Raw genomic sequence first — 12,529 nt, 5'->3', positions numbered from 1 at the left:
GATATGAGATACCTGTAAAACCAAGGATTCAGCAAACATCATCTTCTAAAACTCCTGAGCAGTATTCCAGTTGCATGTGCCTCAACATTAAGCTCTTGGCCTTTGCTTCCCCCAGAAGAACTTCTGGGAAAATGTATTTCAGACTTTCCTACTCTTATGAAGGAGGATCAAAACTAAAAAACCCATTATTATGATTTAAATAGGGCTGGAAAGATTGCTAAATATTTCCAAAATGATGTATGGTAGCTTTCTGCTCTGTGTGTTAAATTAGTCACTGATAGCTGTGACTACCTATTTACAACCCCAGCTGAAGCATAAATGGGTTTTGGTACATCACTTCTAGAGACTGCTATAGCATGACTACATAATTGTACAATAAATATCTTTACAACACAGCTTATAAAAGAGTAATGGTGGTTATACTAATGAGGATAATAATAATAATAGCAAACATCAATATCGGCAAAGAGGGACCTGTGATTTATCCAGTCAGGGAGATGTCAAGGGTTCAAGCACAGTCTGGGCTTTTGTGATTGCTCCACATCCCACAGGCTCAGCCAGGAGCCCAGGACTACTGTTTCCACCATGAACAGGAGCACACACAGCACCACACAAACCCAGAGCTGCACCAAAGGCAAGGACAGTGATACCTGATCTGACACTAAGCTGCAACAACAAGTCTGAAAAACGCTGAAACACATCTAGGAAAAGCCACTTCTCCTAAAGCTACAGAGGCTGTAGGAGTCTCCAGCCTCCTGCACCACATGTTCCCTGCATAGTCAGCATGCCCCTTCCACTTGTGCATTTAGGGCTCACTCCCTATCTGGGCAGGGAGCTGTGCAAAATGGTTCAATGTATTCTCCTTTGGCTGGGACTTTGCTCAGCCAACATGTTTAAGATGAGATCAAATACAGGCCTCAAAATACAAAGTACTAATCAAGAGTTGCAGGTTGCTGCTTTTTTAAAAAAAGTTATATTCCTAAATGGGATGTTTCTTCTCCTTTCTAAGTTGCTGGCAACAGCTCCCCAAACAGCTGAGATCTATACAGAACCTCACAGAACACCACTTCTGCAGCTCTGGTGAAAAGATCCAAAGTTTTTGTTCTCCTGACATGGAGGAAAAAAAATGAGACAAACAACCTCCTAAATCCAGCTGTTGGGAATTCAGGAAAGGCACAAAATTACTCAAGACAACAGGCATGCCACACTTCAGCAGGCATCAGACAACCTGTCCCATGCCTGCTTGGGAATGACTTCAAACCTCTTACTGAAATCCCCTGCAGCAGGAGAACTTACAGTGGTACCACATGATGGCTTGCACCAACTCCAAGAAAAAAATCAGGATGCTGCATCCACACCAAAGGTGTTACTGGGCTGACATTCCCCTTACCCAGCCCCATTCCAGCAGTAAATCCAAACACAGATGAGGCAGGCAGCCAGCAGGTACTCATGGAAGCCAGGCAGCATGGAACAGCCATTCAGAGAAAGCCAGGGAAAAGCAGACTGGACCATCCAGCTGGGCAAAGGCAAGATGATGATGATGGGTGGTTAGGAAACCTGAGTTTTTCACTTTAAAATCCATGAACCAGACTCATTCAAAGTCTGGGAACTTCCAACACAACCCACACTGCACTGAGGGTCTCTACAAGCTGCTTACAAAACCACATGAGGAGATGTGGTCTTGCCACTCAGCTCTGTTCTGTACCTGCCTCTAAGGAAACAGCCCACAGCTCCAGGTACTGCTCTTGCAGTAGGGACCTCCTCTCCCCAAAACAGGAGAGTTTTTCAGGCCTTCTTTAGGCTTCTCTGCCATTCATTCTTACCTCCAGAAGAGGAGCTGGGTCCCATGCCTAGAAAAGCCCCTATGTTATAGATTACAACCCCAGTGATGTAAACCTCACCCCTCAAAAGTTCCCAAAATCCTGCACCTCTTGGCCAGGTACATGATCTGGCACTGGGTATTCCGGCCTGAGACAACAGTAGAGGTGATAAAAGGCTGATTTCCAAAATATCTCATGCCAAGGACACTCTGCTGTGCAATGACACTCTTCCAGGCAAACATACAGTCCTTCCAGGGCTTTGGGCTGCTCTTCCTTGTCTGATCGCTCCACACATCGCAGCTCAGCTCAACCCACTCCCCAGCAGCACAGGTGGGCTCCCAACACCTGCACAACCCAACCTCATAGTGTGGGGGGCATGATCAAACCTCCCATCCATCATCCTGGAACTTTGTAATGAGCACACTTGCAGGAACCTACCCAGTAATTTTTATACAAACCTGCTTCTACGGCTCCTTCCGACTCAGGTTTTAAGGCGGAAATTACTGAGAGACAGAACCTGCCCTTTGTCTTGGCAATTTGTTTTAGCAGCTAATTACTCTTGCCTTTAGTTTCTAATTCAACTATAAATTCTGATTTGAATTATTTACCAGGCACTGGTTCTAGCTCTGCCTGTCACTGCTGCATTTGAGACCTCCTTCCTGTGTGATGCACTGTATCAGCAGGAATTCATGGACTATTTTTCCTCTGAGGTGATTAGAGATTTAATTGTAGTATCTGCTGACAAATGTAAGATACCAAGAGAAGGGAAGATGTGACAGCACAGGCATCAGAAAGGGTGGGACAAACCTGCCAGGAAAATCTGGGTGACACTCAACCAGTACGCCCCCAGTACTCAGGGTATCCTACCCTTATTTGCAGGATAGAACACCACACTGATGTTCACTTCCATATCTTGAATTCACATAATGAATGAGACCATCCAGGCATGCATTAAAAGGCATTCAGATCATACACATCTGGATGTTTTAGATCACACACATCCAGACCACTCCAAATGCCTGACCAATCCCAGTGCTTGACTCACAGCAAGCTGCTGTGTTCAGGTGAGGAGAGCTGATTCTCCAGGTAACCATCTCAGTGCTCTTATCTATCACCCTTGAAACAACAGGGAAAAAAACACCACCAGCAAGCCCTGTTTTAAACAATCTCTGGCACTTGCCAGAAAGAGAGAGAACTGAGAACACTCCCTAACTGCAACACTAGTAGCTCAAAAAAATGCTCTCCTCCACGGAACTGTACCCACAAGGTGAGCAAATGGCAGGCAGGTACCCCTGGTACCCCAGGCAGGTACCAAATGGCACCCCCAGGTATAATAATGCCATATGCAGGCACACAGAAGCACTGGTTCCCAGGGCACCGAGCACTTTGCTACATAAGAAGATGCACAATCTCAGGAGCAAATGCAGCTGTGAGGAGGGAAAATGTGCCTAGACACAGTGATACTGAGTCCCAGAAACAGACTATGTTTTTATACCCTCCTCACTCTTCATAAATCTCACCAGGAGCTTGCTGGTGTTCAGAACTAAAGCTACCAGCCATCAAGGAGAGAGAAAACAACAGGCTGTACTTCAAAATAAGATCAGTATCACTTTGTTGCAGAAAGGCAAAAGCTTCCTGACCAGGGATGCATTTTCCTCTTTGCTAGCTCAGTTTGCAGCTCTGCATCCCTCTTGGATCACAAAGCAGGACATCACACCACCCCCGGCCAGCCCTGAGAGGTCAGGATGTCCACCATCCCAGCATCTCCATCCCAGCAGTGATGCACTGAGAGCAGCACAGAGACTCCACTGAGGCTGCGATGGACCCATTTGCACTGCTGAACTGCTTGGCACACAGCTGCAGTGCACTGCACCACAAGTTCCTGACACCAGATTTCGCTAAATTCATCTGCTGGGAGCAAAAGACGAACCCCCAGTAATCCAGCAAGCAGCAGAAATGCCTCCCATGTCACAGAAAAACCACCATTTTCCCATGGTTTGGAAGCACTACTGTCTGCATAGACCAATGGGGGAAAAATATTACTTAAACTGTCACACTTGTAAGCACGACCTTGCAATTCTGAGTAGAGCTGCACCAGCATAATTACTGAAGAAGCGTGTAGAAAGAGGCCTGCAGAAAATGTGACACTGCAATAATGCACTGAACACATTCAGCTGAAAGGTGCTAAGCGAACACAAGCTGCACCAATACCCTGAAAGTACAGATGCTCTTTTCCTTCCCCTAGCCTTGCTCCACATCAGCTTCCCCTGACAGCAATTTCTCATTAAAAAAAAGTGAATGAAATATATACAGCCAGGAAGCATAGGCTGCCTTGGTAAATCATTCTGATTAAAAATAGGAAGATATGGTTCAAATCTTGCAAAGAGCTAAGCATAAGATCCAATCTTAGAACATCAAAGTCCTTAATGAAACAAAAAGCTGGGCTTTGGTTGTGCAGGGGCACAGAGCGGAGACCACGCCATAACACAGAGCTGCAGAACCGTGCTGCCATCCGGACACACAACTCACCATCACCTCTGAAATCTGTCAGCTCTAGCCAAAGTTACATTCCATGCGTGCACTTTCACCCGGGAAGCCAATATTCCAATTCACAAACTAAATGAACACACGATTCCCTTCTGCAGCAGGCAGGCTCTTCAGCGAGGCAGGCCTGAGCCCTTCCTTATTCCTGCGCCTGCAGATGGCTCTGACGTCGCTGGACATCAGCGAGCAGATGCAAACGATGCCAAATCCTCCTGGCCGAGCGCAGGCAGGGGCTGGCACTGCTGCTGCTGCCCCTGTGCACGCAGCCCCTCTTCCAGGGATGCGAGACACACATGTACATTTCACTCCAAACAGGCACAGAGGCATTCCCAGTGCCTGACAAACTGCACCTGTACCACTAATTACCTTAATATAACTTAAAATGCACAGAGGCACAGTCAGACCAATCCGAATTATAACAATCCTAAGGCAGCTGTAAGCCATACTCCTGACTTAATGCTATGAGACAGAAGAGAGAGGGGAAAGAATAAAGTTAGAGGTGCATTCCTAAAATGATGTTTAGTGAATATAAAATTACTTGAACCCCCGAGGCTGCAAGCTAGCATTTATCGAGATATGCAGGCCCTAGCACAAAAGAGCATCTTACTGCTTCATGTGCTTGGAAAACACAGATTTGTTAAACAATTTTTAAAATCACATTTGAAAGGAAACTGGATGTTTATGACACAATATTAAGTATAACACTGTATGCTTATTTATTAGTGATGTCCACACTTCAGAGCTACATTTTTTTAATATACTCCTAATTTGCAATGATGTATTTAAGTACTCTTAATATAATCCACAGTAGTGGACTGCAGTTGGTGCAAACTGGCATTAGTGAGATTGCATTTCTGCTCTAGTGAAGAAATAAACACTCTCATCTCATGCAGCTTTAACATGTATGTAACATAATTGTATTCTTTGTATTTAGCAATGGCTAACATATTCTAATACACCCTCAGAAAAGCTCTTTTGTTCCAAATCAATAACTTAAATAACACACATTTTTTAACATATTGATAAAGAGGAACTAGTGTAGGGCTCATGACTCACTGTGTCTGACCAGATATGTGGCCAGGACAACATGTCTAAACTTGCCAACAAGGATGGGATTAAAAAGATCTCACTGAAGGCCTTCAGCATCGCTCAGATTCAATTCTTGGTTCTGCTGGGATTTCTCTGCACGATATTTTAAGATGAAGCAACCAACAGCTTAATAGACTGAGATCCACGTTCTAAAGCACCCACCCTCTCAATGGAAACACATCAATATTATTTAGGTATAAAAATAAAATGAGGCCTATTAAAGTACTCCAAAGCCCCAAACAACTTTTTGAGGAAAAGACGGCCTAAAAAATCGTTTGTAGAAACGGTCCCTGGAACATGCAAAGAATCTTCCCAGTCCTTTCCTCTGGCCCTCCTGATACCCAGCTCTGGACCAGGCCGACCACGCTAACGGAGGCCAGGCCGAGAACTGCGGGTTAAAGCTGAATTGATCCCGCACGCCGAGGGAGCGGCAGGCACAGAGGGCAGCGCAGCAGGGCAGGCAGCAGGGCAGGCTGAGAGGGCAGGCTGCAGGACAGGCTGCAGGGTAGGCAGAGAGGGCAGGCAGAGAGGGCAGGCTGCAGGACAGGCTGCAGGGCAGGCAGAGAGGGCAGGCTGCAGGGCAGGCAGAGAGGGCAGGCTGCAGGACAGGCTGCAGGGCAGTCAGAGAGGGCAGGCTGCAGGACAGGCTGCAGGGCAGGCAGAAAGGGCAGGCTGCAGAGCAGGCAGAGAGAGAGGGCAGGCTGCAGGACAGGCTGCAGGGCAGGCCGCAGGCCGGCTCTGCGCCCCGGCCTGCGCGCTGCGCTCATTTTCCGCGCAGTTACAGAGGGCTCGTCTGACCCCGCACAGCGGGGACCCCTCCCCCGTCACCTCCCTGCCCCGAGGGTCTCCTCACATCGCGGGACGCACCCATTTCTTCGTCCCCGCTCCCTCCCCGGGTCCTGCAGGCTGGGGTGAGGGGCGCTGCGGGGGATGGGCGCATCGCTGCGGGTCACTCCAAGCCGCACCGACCCCATCGCGGCCGTGTTTGCCGTCGGACGGTGCCCCGGCCCCGTCTCCTCCCCATCCGCACGGGTCGCGGCGTGCAGTTGGTATTTTTAGGCCACGGGAGACCCAGCGCTTTAACAAAGATAAATAAATAACACGAAAGGCACCCTCCCCTCCCCCATCCGCGCTGCCCCCGCGCCTAGGGTCCGAACCGCGCCGCGACCCGCACGCCACGCCGGGGACTCGGATAACAACGCGGGGGGGGGGGGGGGGGGGGGGGGTTGGGCAAAGTAAAGGCAAAAGCAGGATAAACAAATAAATACCCCCTGTCTCCGCGCCCCGCCGCCTCGCTGCGGCCCCGGTACTCACCGCGGCCCCGCTGCGGGCAGGGGTCGGGCGGGCCGGGGCCGGGGCCGGGCGCGGAGCGGAGCGGCGGGCGCGGAGCGGCGCGGGCCCCGCTGCCCATGTGCTCGCCCGAGCACGCGCTCGGCTCAATGGAACGTTGTGCTGGCGAGCGGCTCTGTGACGTCACCGCCCCCCGCCGCCCGCGGCCGCAGCCCGGGGCAGAGAGAGCAGCACGCCCCGCGCTCCTGCCCCGCATCCCACCGCATCCCACCGCATCCCACCGCATCCCACCGCATCCCGCCGTATCCACCGCCAGCCCCGCGCTCCTGCCCCGCATCCCACCGCCTCGTATCACACCGCCAGCCCCGCGCTCCTGCCCCGCATCCCACCGCATTCCACCACCCCGCATCCCACCGCCAGCCCCGTGCTCCTGCCCCGCATCCCACCGCCAGCCCCGCGTTCCTGCACCGCATCCCACCGCCAGCCCCGCGTTCCTGCCCCGCATCCCACCGCCAGATCCGCCATCCTATCCCGCATCCCACCGCATCCCACGTCCCCCCCATCGCATCCCACCGCCCGCTCAGACCTCCTGCCCCGCATCCCACCGCCCCGCATCCCACCAGCGGCACCGCTCCTCATCCCACCGCCGGCACCGCTCCGCATTGCACCGCCGGCACCGCACCGCATGTCATGGATCCGCACCGCCCGCGTCGCACGGCACCCCACCGCACTACACTGCAGGCATCGCACCGCAACACCAGTACGGCCAAGCCTCGGCGTACCTTGAAATTTAATTATTTAAGTAAAATCACAGATTTTTTCTGGCGGCACTCCGCAGGTGCGGGGCAAGCCTGCTCGGAGGCGCGCAGCGTGCACAGGGAGGTTACGGGACCCTGTCCTGCTGCCCGGACAGGCAGGTGCGTGGAAGAGCGGAATCAGCTTCAGCATCAGCGGATGGGCAGCACGGGAGCCTTCACTGCCCATCCTCTTCACCCCAGCAGAAGCCTTTGGCCACGTTTCTCCCAAACACTGCAAGTTTGCCTCTTACAGAACTCGGGTTTTTATTTTTTCTTTTCAATATCATTCTCCCAAGTACTGACATATCATGTCTGTCTCCAAATTATCACAGGAGACAAGGATACAAGCATCCCACATACAAATGTAGAAAGTAGCTTTGCAGCCCTCCAAGAACTCGAAGAGAGAACATTGAGAGTGCAGAACAGGCTGCAGACTGTTGAAACAGGAAAAGAACAAATCTCCAGTATATGGATAGAGCAAGCTTTATTTGAATTTTTTGTTACCTTTTTTTTTAAACAAACTAAGAAAAAAAGGAAATGCATCCCCTCGATTCCAAGCTGGACCCAAAATGAAGTAGAAGACACAATGCCATGAGAGATTTTTCTCCATACTGCTATTGCTCTCTCCAGGAGGGAACCTAGAATCCTGCTGTGCCAGCTCCTTTGCAGTGAGGTGGGAGCTGAAGTGTCACTTCTGCAGTGTGTACAACTTCAGAGGGTGCTGGCATCTGTGTGGGTTGTGGTGCCCAGCCTGGGAGCTGCCACTGCCACACCAGGCTAATCAGCCTCTGCACAGAGCCTGTCTCTATCTACCCAGCATAGTGACATCTCCATATGGATAACACATGCTGCTCCATTCAATTAGTAAATATGTTCCCAACTCCCCTACAATGCTTTGACTATTTCAAGAAAGAGCTGATCTGCAAAAGCTGCCCTGTGACAGGAGAAGGAAATGCTTGTGCAAAAGGCACAAAGTTAGGGTGTAAAACCAGGCTACAACTCTATGGTCCTGCAATTTAACAAGATACAACAGTGAGTTGAAAAAAAGAGGCTTTCCATGCTCATGGTAAGAGAGGTGGGAGCCCTGCTGAGCAGGTAGATTAAAGATTTTGTTCTGTCCCTTTCAGCAAACTGCGGCAGAGGAAGAGAGGTGGAGGAGATAACTTTGGGCCATATTCCTACAACTGGCTGGAGACCAATAAATGACCTAAATAAATGACTTCCCAATGTCAGTGAACTCAAGAGATAGATCAAAATCTAAGGTTACTCATGAGACCAAAGGTTCATTTTATCAGCTGAAAAGGGCCAGGTGTTGGAGCACCCTGACACATTTTATTGTGGAGCACACTGACACAATTTTATCTGAAGCAGTCTGACACACTTTTTTTCTCCAAGTCCATTCCCACTCCAGAGTTTGGGAGAAGCAGTGGCATAAAACTATTATTTTGCTTTCACATTTGCATTGCCCTTAAATGTGGCCCTGATGGTTCCTTCACAGCTCCCAGTGGCCAGAGCAGAAGAGAAATAGTAATCAAATAGCTCTGAAATTTGAGTTTTCATTCCTCTCTCCCTAGGACTCCCTTCCTTTCTTGGCAAAACACACAGAAGATCTGCTGGTAAAACATCAGCTCAAATTAATAGAGGATTTCCTGATGCCACAGACTTGCCCAGGTATTACGATCACCAGCAGCATGGCTGTGAACACAGCTCTGAGTGCCATGACGAGAGATAAGTACTTCATGTCCAATTCCTGGCATGACAAAGACAGGAAGATATCATGAAGAGGGGTAAAAATGTTTGCCTGCCTGTTGACACACAGAGAAGTCAGATGATGGTCATACAAGGTTACCCAGATGTCGCTCCTCTGTGACCTGTGACACAAGGACATGCTGTTCCCCTCCCCTGCAAGGCAGTCCTGGGGTTTGGAAGTCAGACCCCACATCCCATAAGAATTCACAGGCCACCCTTATACCTTTGCAGGGAGGCTTGCAGGGGGATGGCACTGACCACCAAGCATTTCCACCTGTGATGGCACAGTTGGGGCCTCAGTAACCGGGGGAGACCCGCGGTTTCCATCCCACCCAGGGTTTTTCAGTGCAGGAAACATAAAAAGACCCTCTTTCCACCAGCATGTAGAATATGCCTCTTGTTCTTATCACTCAGCCCTGCAGGCTATCTACTGTTTGTACTATAAAAATCCTCTCGTAATGTGATCTGAATAGTCTCATATCAATAAAGCACTCAAGTGTAATCATTCTTACGACAGCTTAGCACACTTACACAAGGCAATTGCATTGCTCTAAGTTCACCTCTGCAAGTTAAACACAGCAAAGTCAAGGCCAACTGACGTAACACGCTCTTTCGAGGCCAAAAGAAGATCTGAGGGAAAGATCAGGGGTCAGGCTGCAACGAGGCTGTGGCAGCTGAAGCATTCCACCCTCCAGCACTCTGCTTCAGCTTCCCCGCCTGTGACCCCACAAGCTTTGCTGGCAGCAGGCATCACATGTGTGTGCTGCTTAATCTGTGCCAGTGGAGCCAAGGAGAGCTGTGTTCTTTGAGGTTACTAGAGTGTGGAGGTGACAGCTTCCAGCAGGTCACCACAGGCAGCTGGAAAGTGAAGTGTCATCAGCCAGGACAGGTAGGTGCAGCAGAAGCTGGAGCAAACCACCAGACATTCCCTGTGCACATGGGCCATGGAGAGACACAGCAGAAAAAACAGCTGAGTGTGTAATCATAGCAGTAATTATACCTTCCCTCATCCAGGGATTAAGCTTGTTCCAGGTTAATTCCAGAGCTCTCCAAAAAACCCTCAGTCATCTCAGACACTCAGGAGGAAAGGTTAGGTCATTGCATCTACTCCTCTCCCAATAGAAACCAGCATTTTGCATCAGCCTGCTCACAAAGACATTAACTTGAACATCAGTGTCTTGTCCTCACTTCACCTTCTTGGATATTATCTTGGAACTTTTCTTCTCTGAAGATTAGAAACCACCTAATTGTCATCCTGAATGCATTTACAGCCAGTTACACCCATTTGTTCTGCAGCCGGTGTTATGATTTAATACCACCAGCTCTTGTCCTCACTCTTACACATACCTCTCTGCTATGTTTACCAGTATCAAGTTCATTCTATGACAAAACAATGGCAAAATGCAATGGTGCTTATTACAATTAATTTCTTTTCCCAGTCTTTGAATTTAAATACTCATATTAGTTTAAAGAAAAGGCATTCCTGTACCCCAACAGTGATCCATCTCTAGGTGATGGTGATTCACCTGAGATTTCAGTGAGGAGACTCCAAGAGCCAGGAGCAGGAAGCAATAACAGAAAAATTAAAGACTGGAAAGTTTATGAAGCTCCAGGAAAGACTTCCACTGCCTTCTGTGGCCTCTCAGTGTTCAATGTGAGATGAAGAACAGATTCTGGGTAGCTTAGATGTGACTCCAAAGCAAAGAAAGAAGATATTCAGGGTTGGTATGAAGCACAGAAATAACAGACATCACTGATGGCTCAGCTACCAGCTACAGAAGCATGTGACTCAGATGCTCCATATATTCCCCAAGTTTGTGGCATAAAAATAATTTAAAAAAAAAAAGAAACACCACTTTTCAAAGAGATGTCTTTCTGCATGTGCAGCAAGACTGAGCTAGTAGAGAGGTACAAAAACTGCATTAGAGATTATGAAGAGCATTTAAAATTACTATCTTGAATGTGATTTAAGAAACAAGAAAGCCCTGGAATAAAGTGAAACCAAATGTCAGCATTACTCAAGTTGGAAAGTAGACCCAGAGATGACCACGCTTGAGTTTGGGGGAGGGATATCAAAACTGTGAGGCAAAGGTTTTACACCATTAGTTAAAAAAAAAAAAAAAAAAAATCGGTGAACAAGAAACAAGAGAGAATTCAAGAGAGAGGGAGGCAGCACCATTCAGGTCCCAGCCAGATTTCCCAGGAAGCTCCTGAGAAAGGCACTGACTAAATCTTTGGGAGAAGGAGTTTGTTTTGTCTGAAGGGTGAAAGATCACAAGAGAAGTTGCATGCCTGGGAGAGGAAGTGGCAAGTGGTGCTGTCAGCAGGGATAGAAAACCATGGACATGAAGATACCCTTGGATAACAGATAAGGGCCATAGGTCTGGTCACAGGGAGCCCTGTGCCCACACAGACCTGCTCTCTCAACAGCAGCAGAGGATGCACAGAGCAGGTAAAATGCTACCAGTCTCCAGAGGAGAGCCTGGTGACTGCTTCCCTATTTCTGAAGGATCCAGCTCCAGGTCAAGCAGCAAGATCTCTGCGTTCCTCACACAAGGATCCTGTTGCTAAATCTCAAAGAGGAAACTGTTTAGCTTGTCGGTTACTCTTTGGCACCTGTGATTGTGTTAGACATTATAAACAGGTTGGACCAGCCAAGCTGGCAGACACCACTGCGGTATCCCCAGGGTCCTTCCCTCTCTGTTTACTTTCCTTTTTTAGCCTTTACACTAATCTCTTCATCTATAACAAATATACAACATTCATGTGAACAATTTTCAAGGGAGAGTGACACTGGCAGCCCATGGACTGCCATGACAGGCCTGTTGACACATCCAAGCCACAACCTGAGCTTTGGGCAATGCACAGTGCTCCTCCAGCAACAGGAGGGAAGTGGGGGATGGTGTGTGAAACCTGTGCTGGACCTGGTGTCCTTCTCCTTTCAAGACCAAGTTGCTGTTTATGCACTCACGTGTAAAGTTCAACTTTTCCACAGTGCCTGTGTGGGCACAGCTGTGGGGCAGGCACTGGGGCTGGGTCCTGTGAGGGCTTGGTCAGGCTGCTTTGTGGCTGCAGGTATGGGATCTTCCTCAGAGGCGGCTGGTGCTCTCATTAGCATAGCTGGTGACAGTGGCACCCCTGCCCATGTTTCATACAAAGACCCAGCACCACCCTAAGAAGTGGGAGATCTGGTCCAACACCTTCCTTTGCATCTCTCTGCTGCCTGGAGAGTGGCTGCGC

At 49.2% G+C, this 12,529-nt stretch overlaps 1 long non-coding RNA gene across 13 annotated transcripts in view; it reads right to left on the bottom strand.

The window, feature by feature from the left end:
* LOC132337933 (uncharacterized) overlaps positions 1 to 6,835 on the bottom strand; it is a 131,086-nt gene extending 124,251 nt beyond the window's left edge. For all 13 annotated transcript variants that reach the window (XR_009489309.1, XR_009489303.1, XR_009489300.1 and 10 more), the window contains exon 1: positions 6,768 to 6,835. This is a non-coding gene — a long non-coding RNA (uncharacterized LOC132337933). The remainder of the gene's footprint in view (positions 1 to 6,767) is intronic.
* Positions 6,836 to 12,529: the final 5,694 nt, after the last annotated feature.

Source organism: Haemorhous mexicanus, chromosome 1 (assembly GCF_027477595.1).
Source record: "Haemorhous mexicanus isolate bHaeMex1 chromosome 1, bHaeMex1.pri, whole genome shotgun sequence".
Lineage (NCBI taxonomy): Eukaryota > Metazoa > Chordata > Aves > Passeriformes > Fringillidae > Haemorhous > Haemorhous mexicanus.
This window is presented reverse-complemented; position numbering and strand designations above follow the sequence as displayed.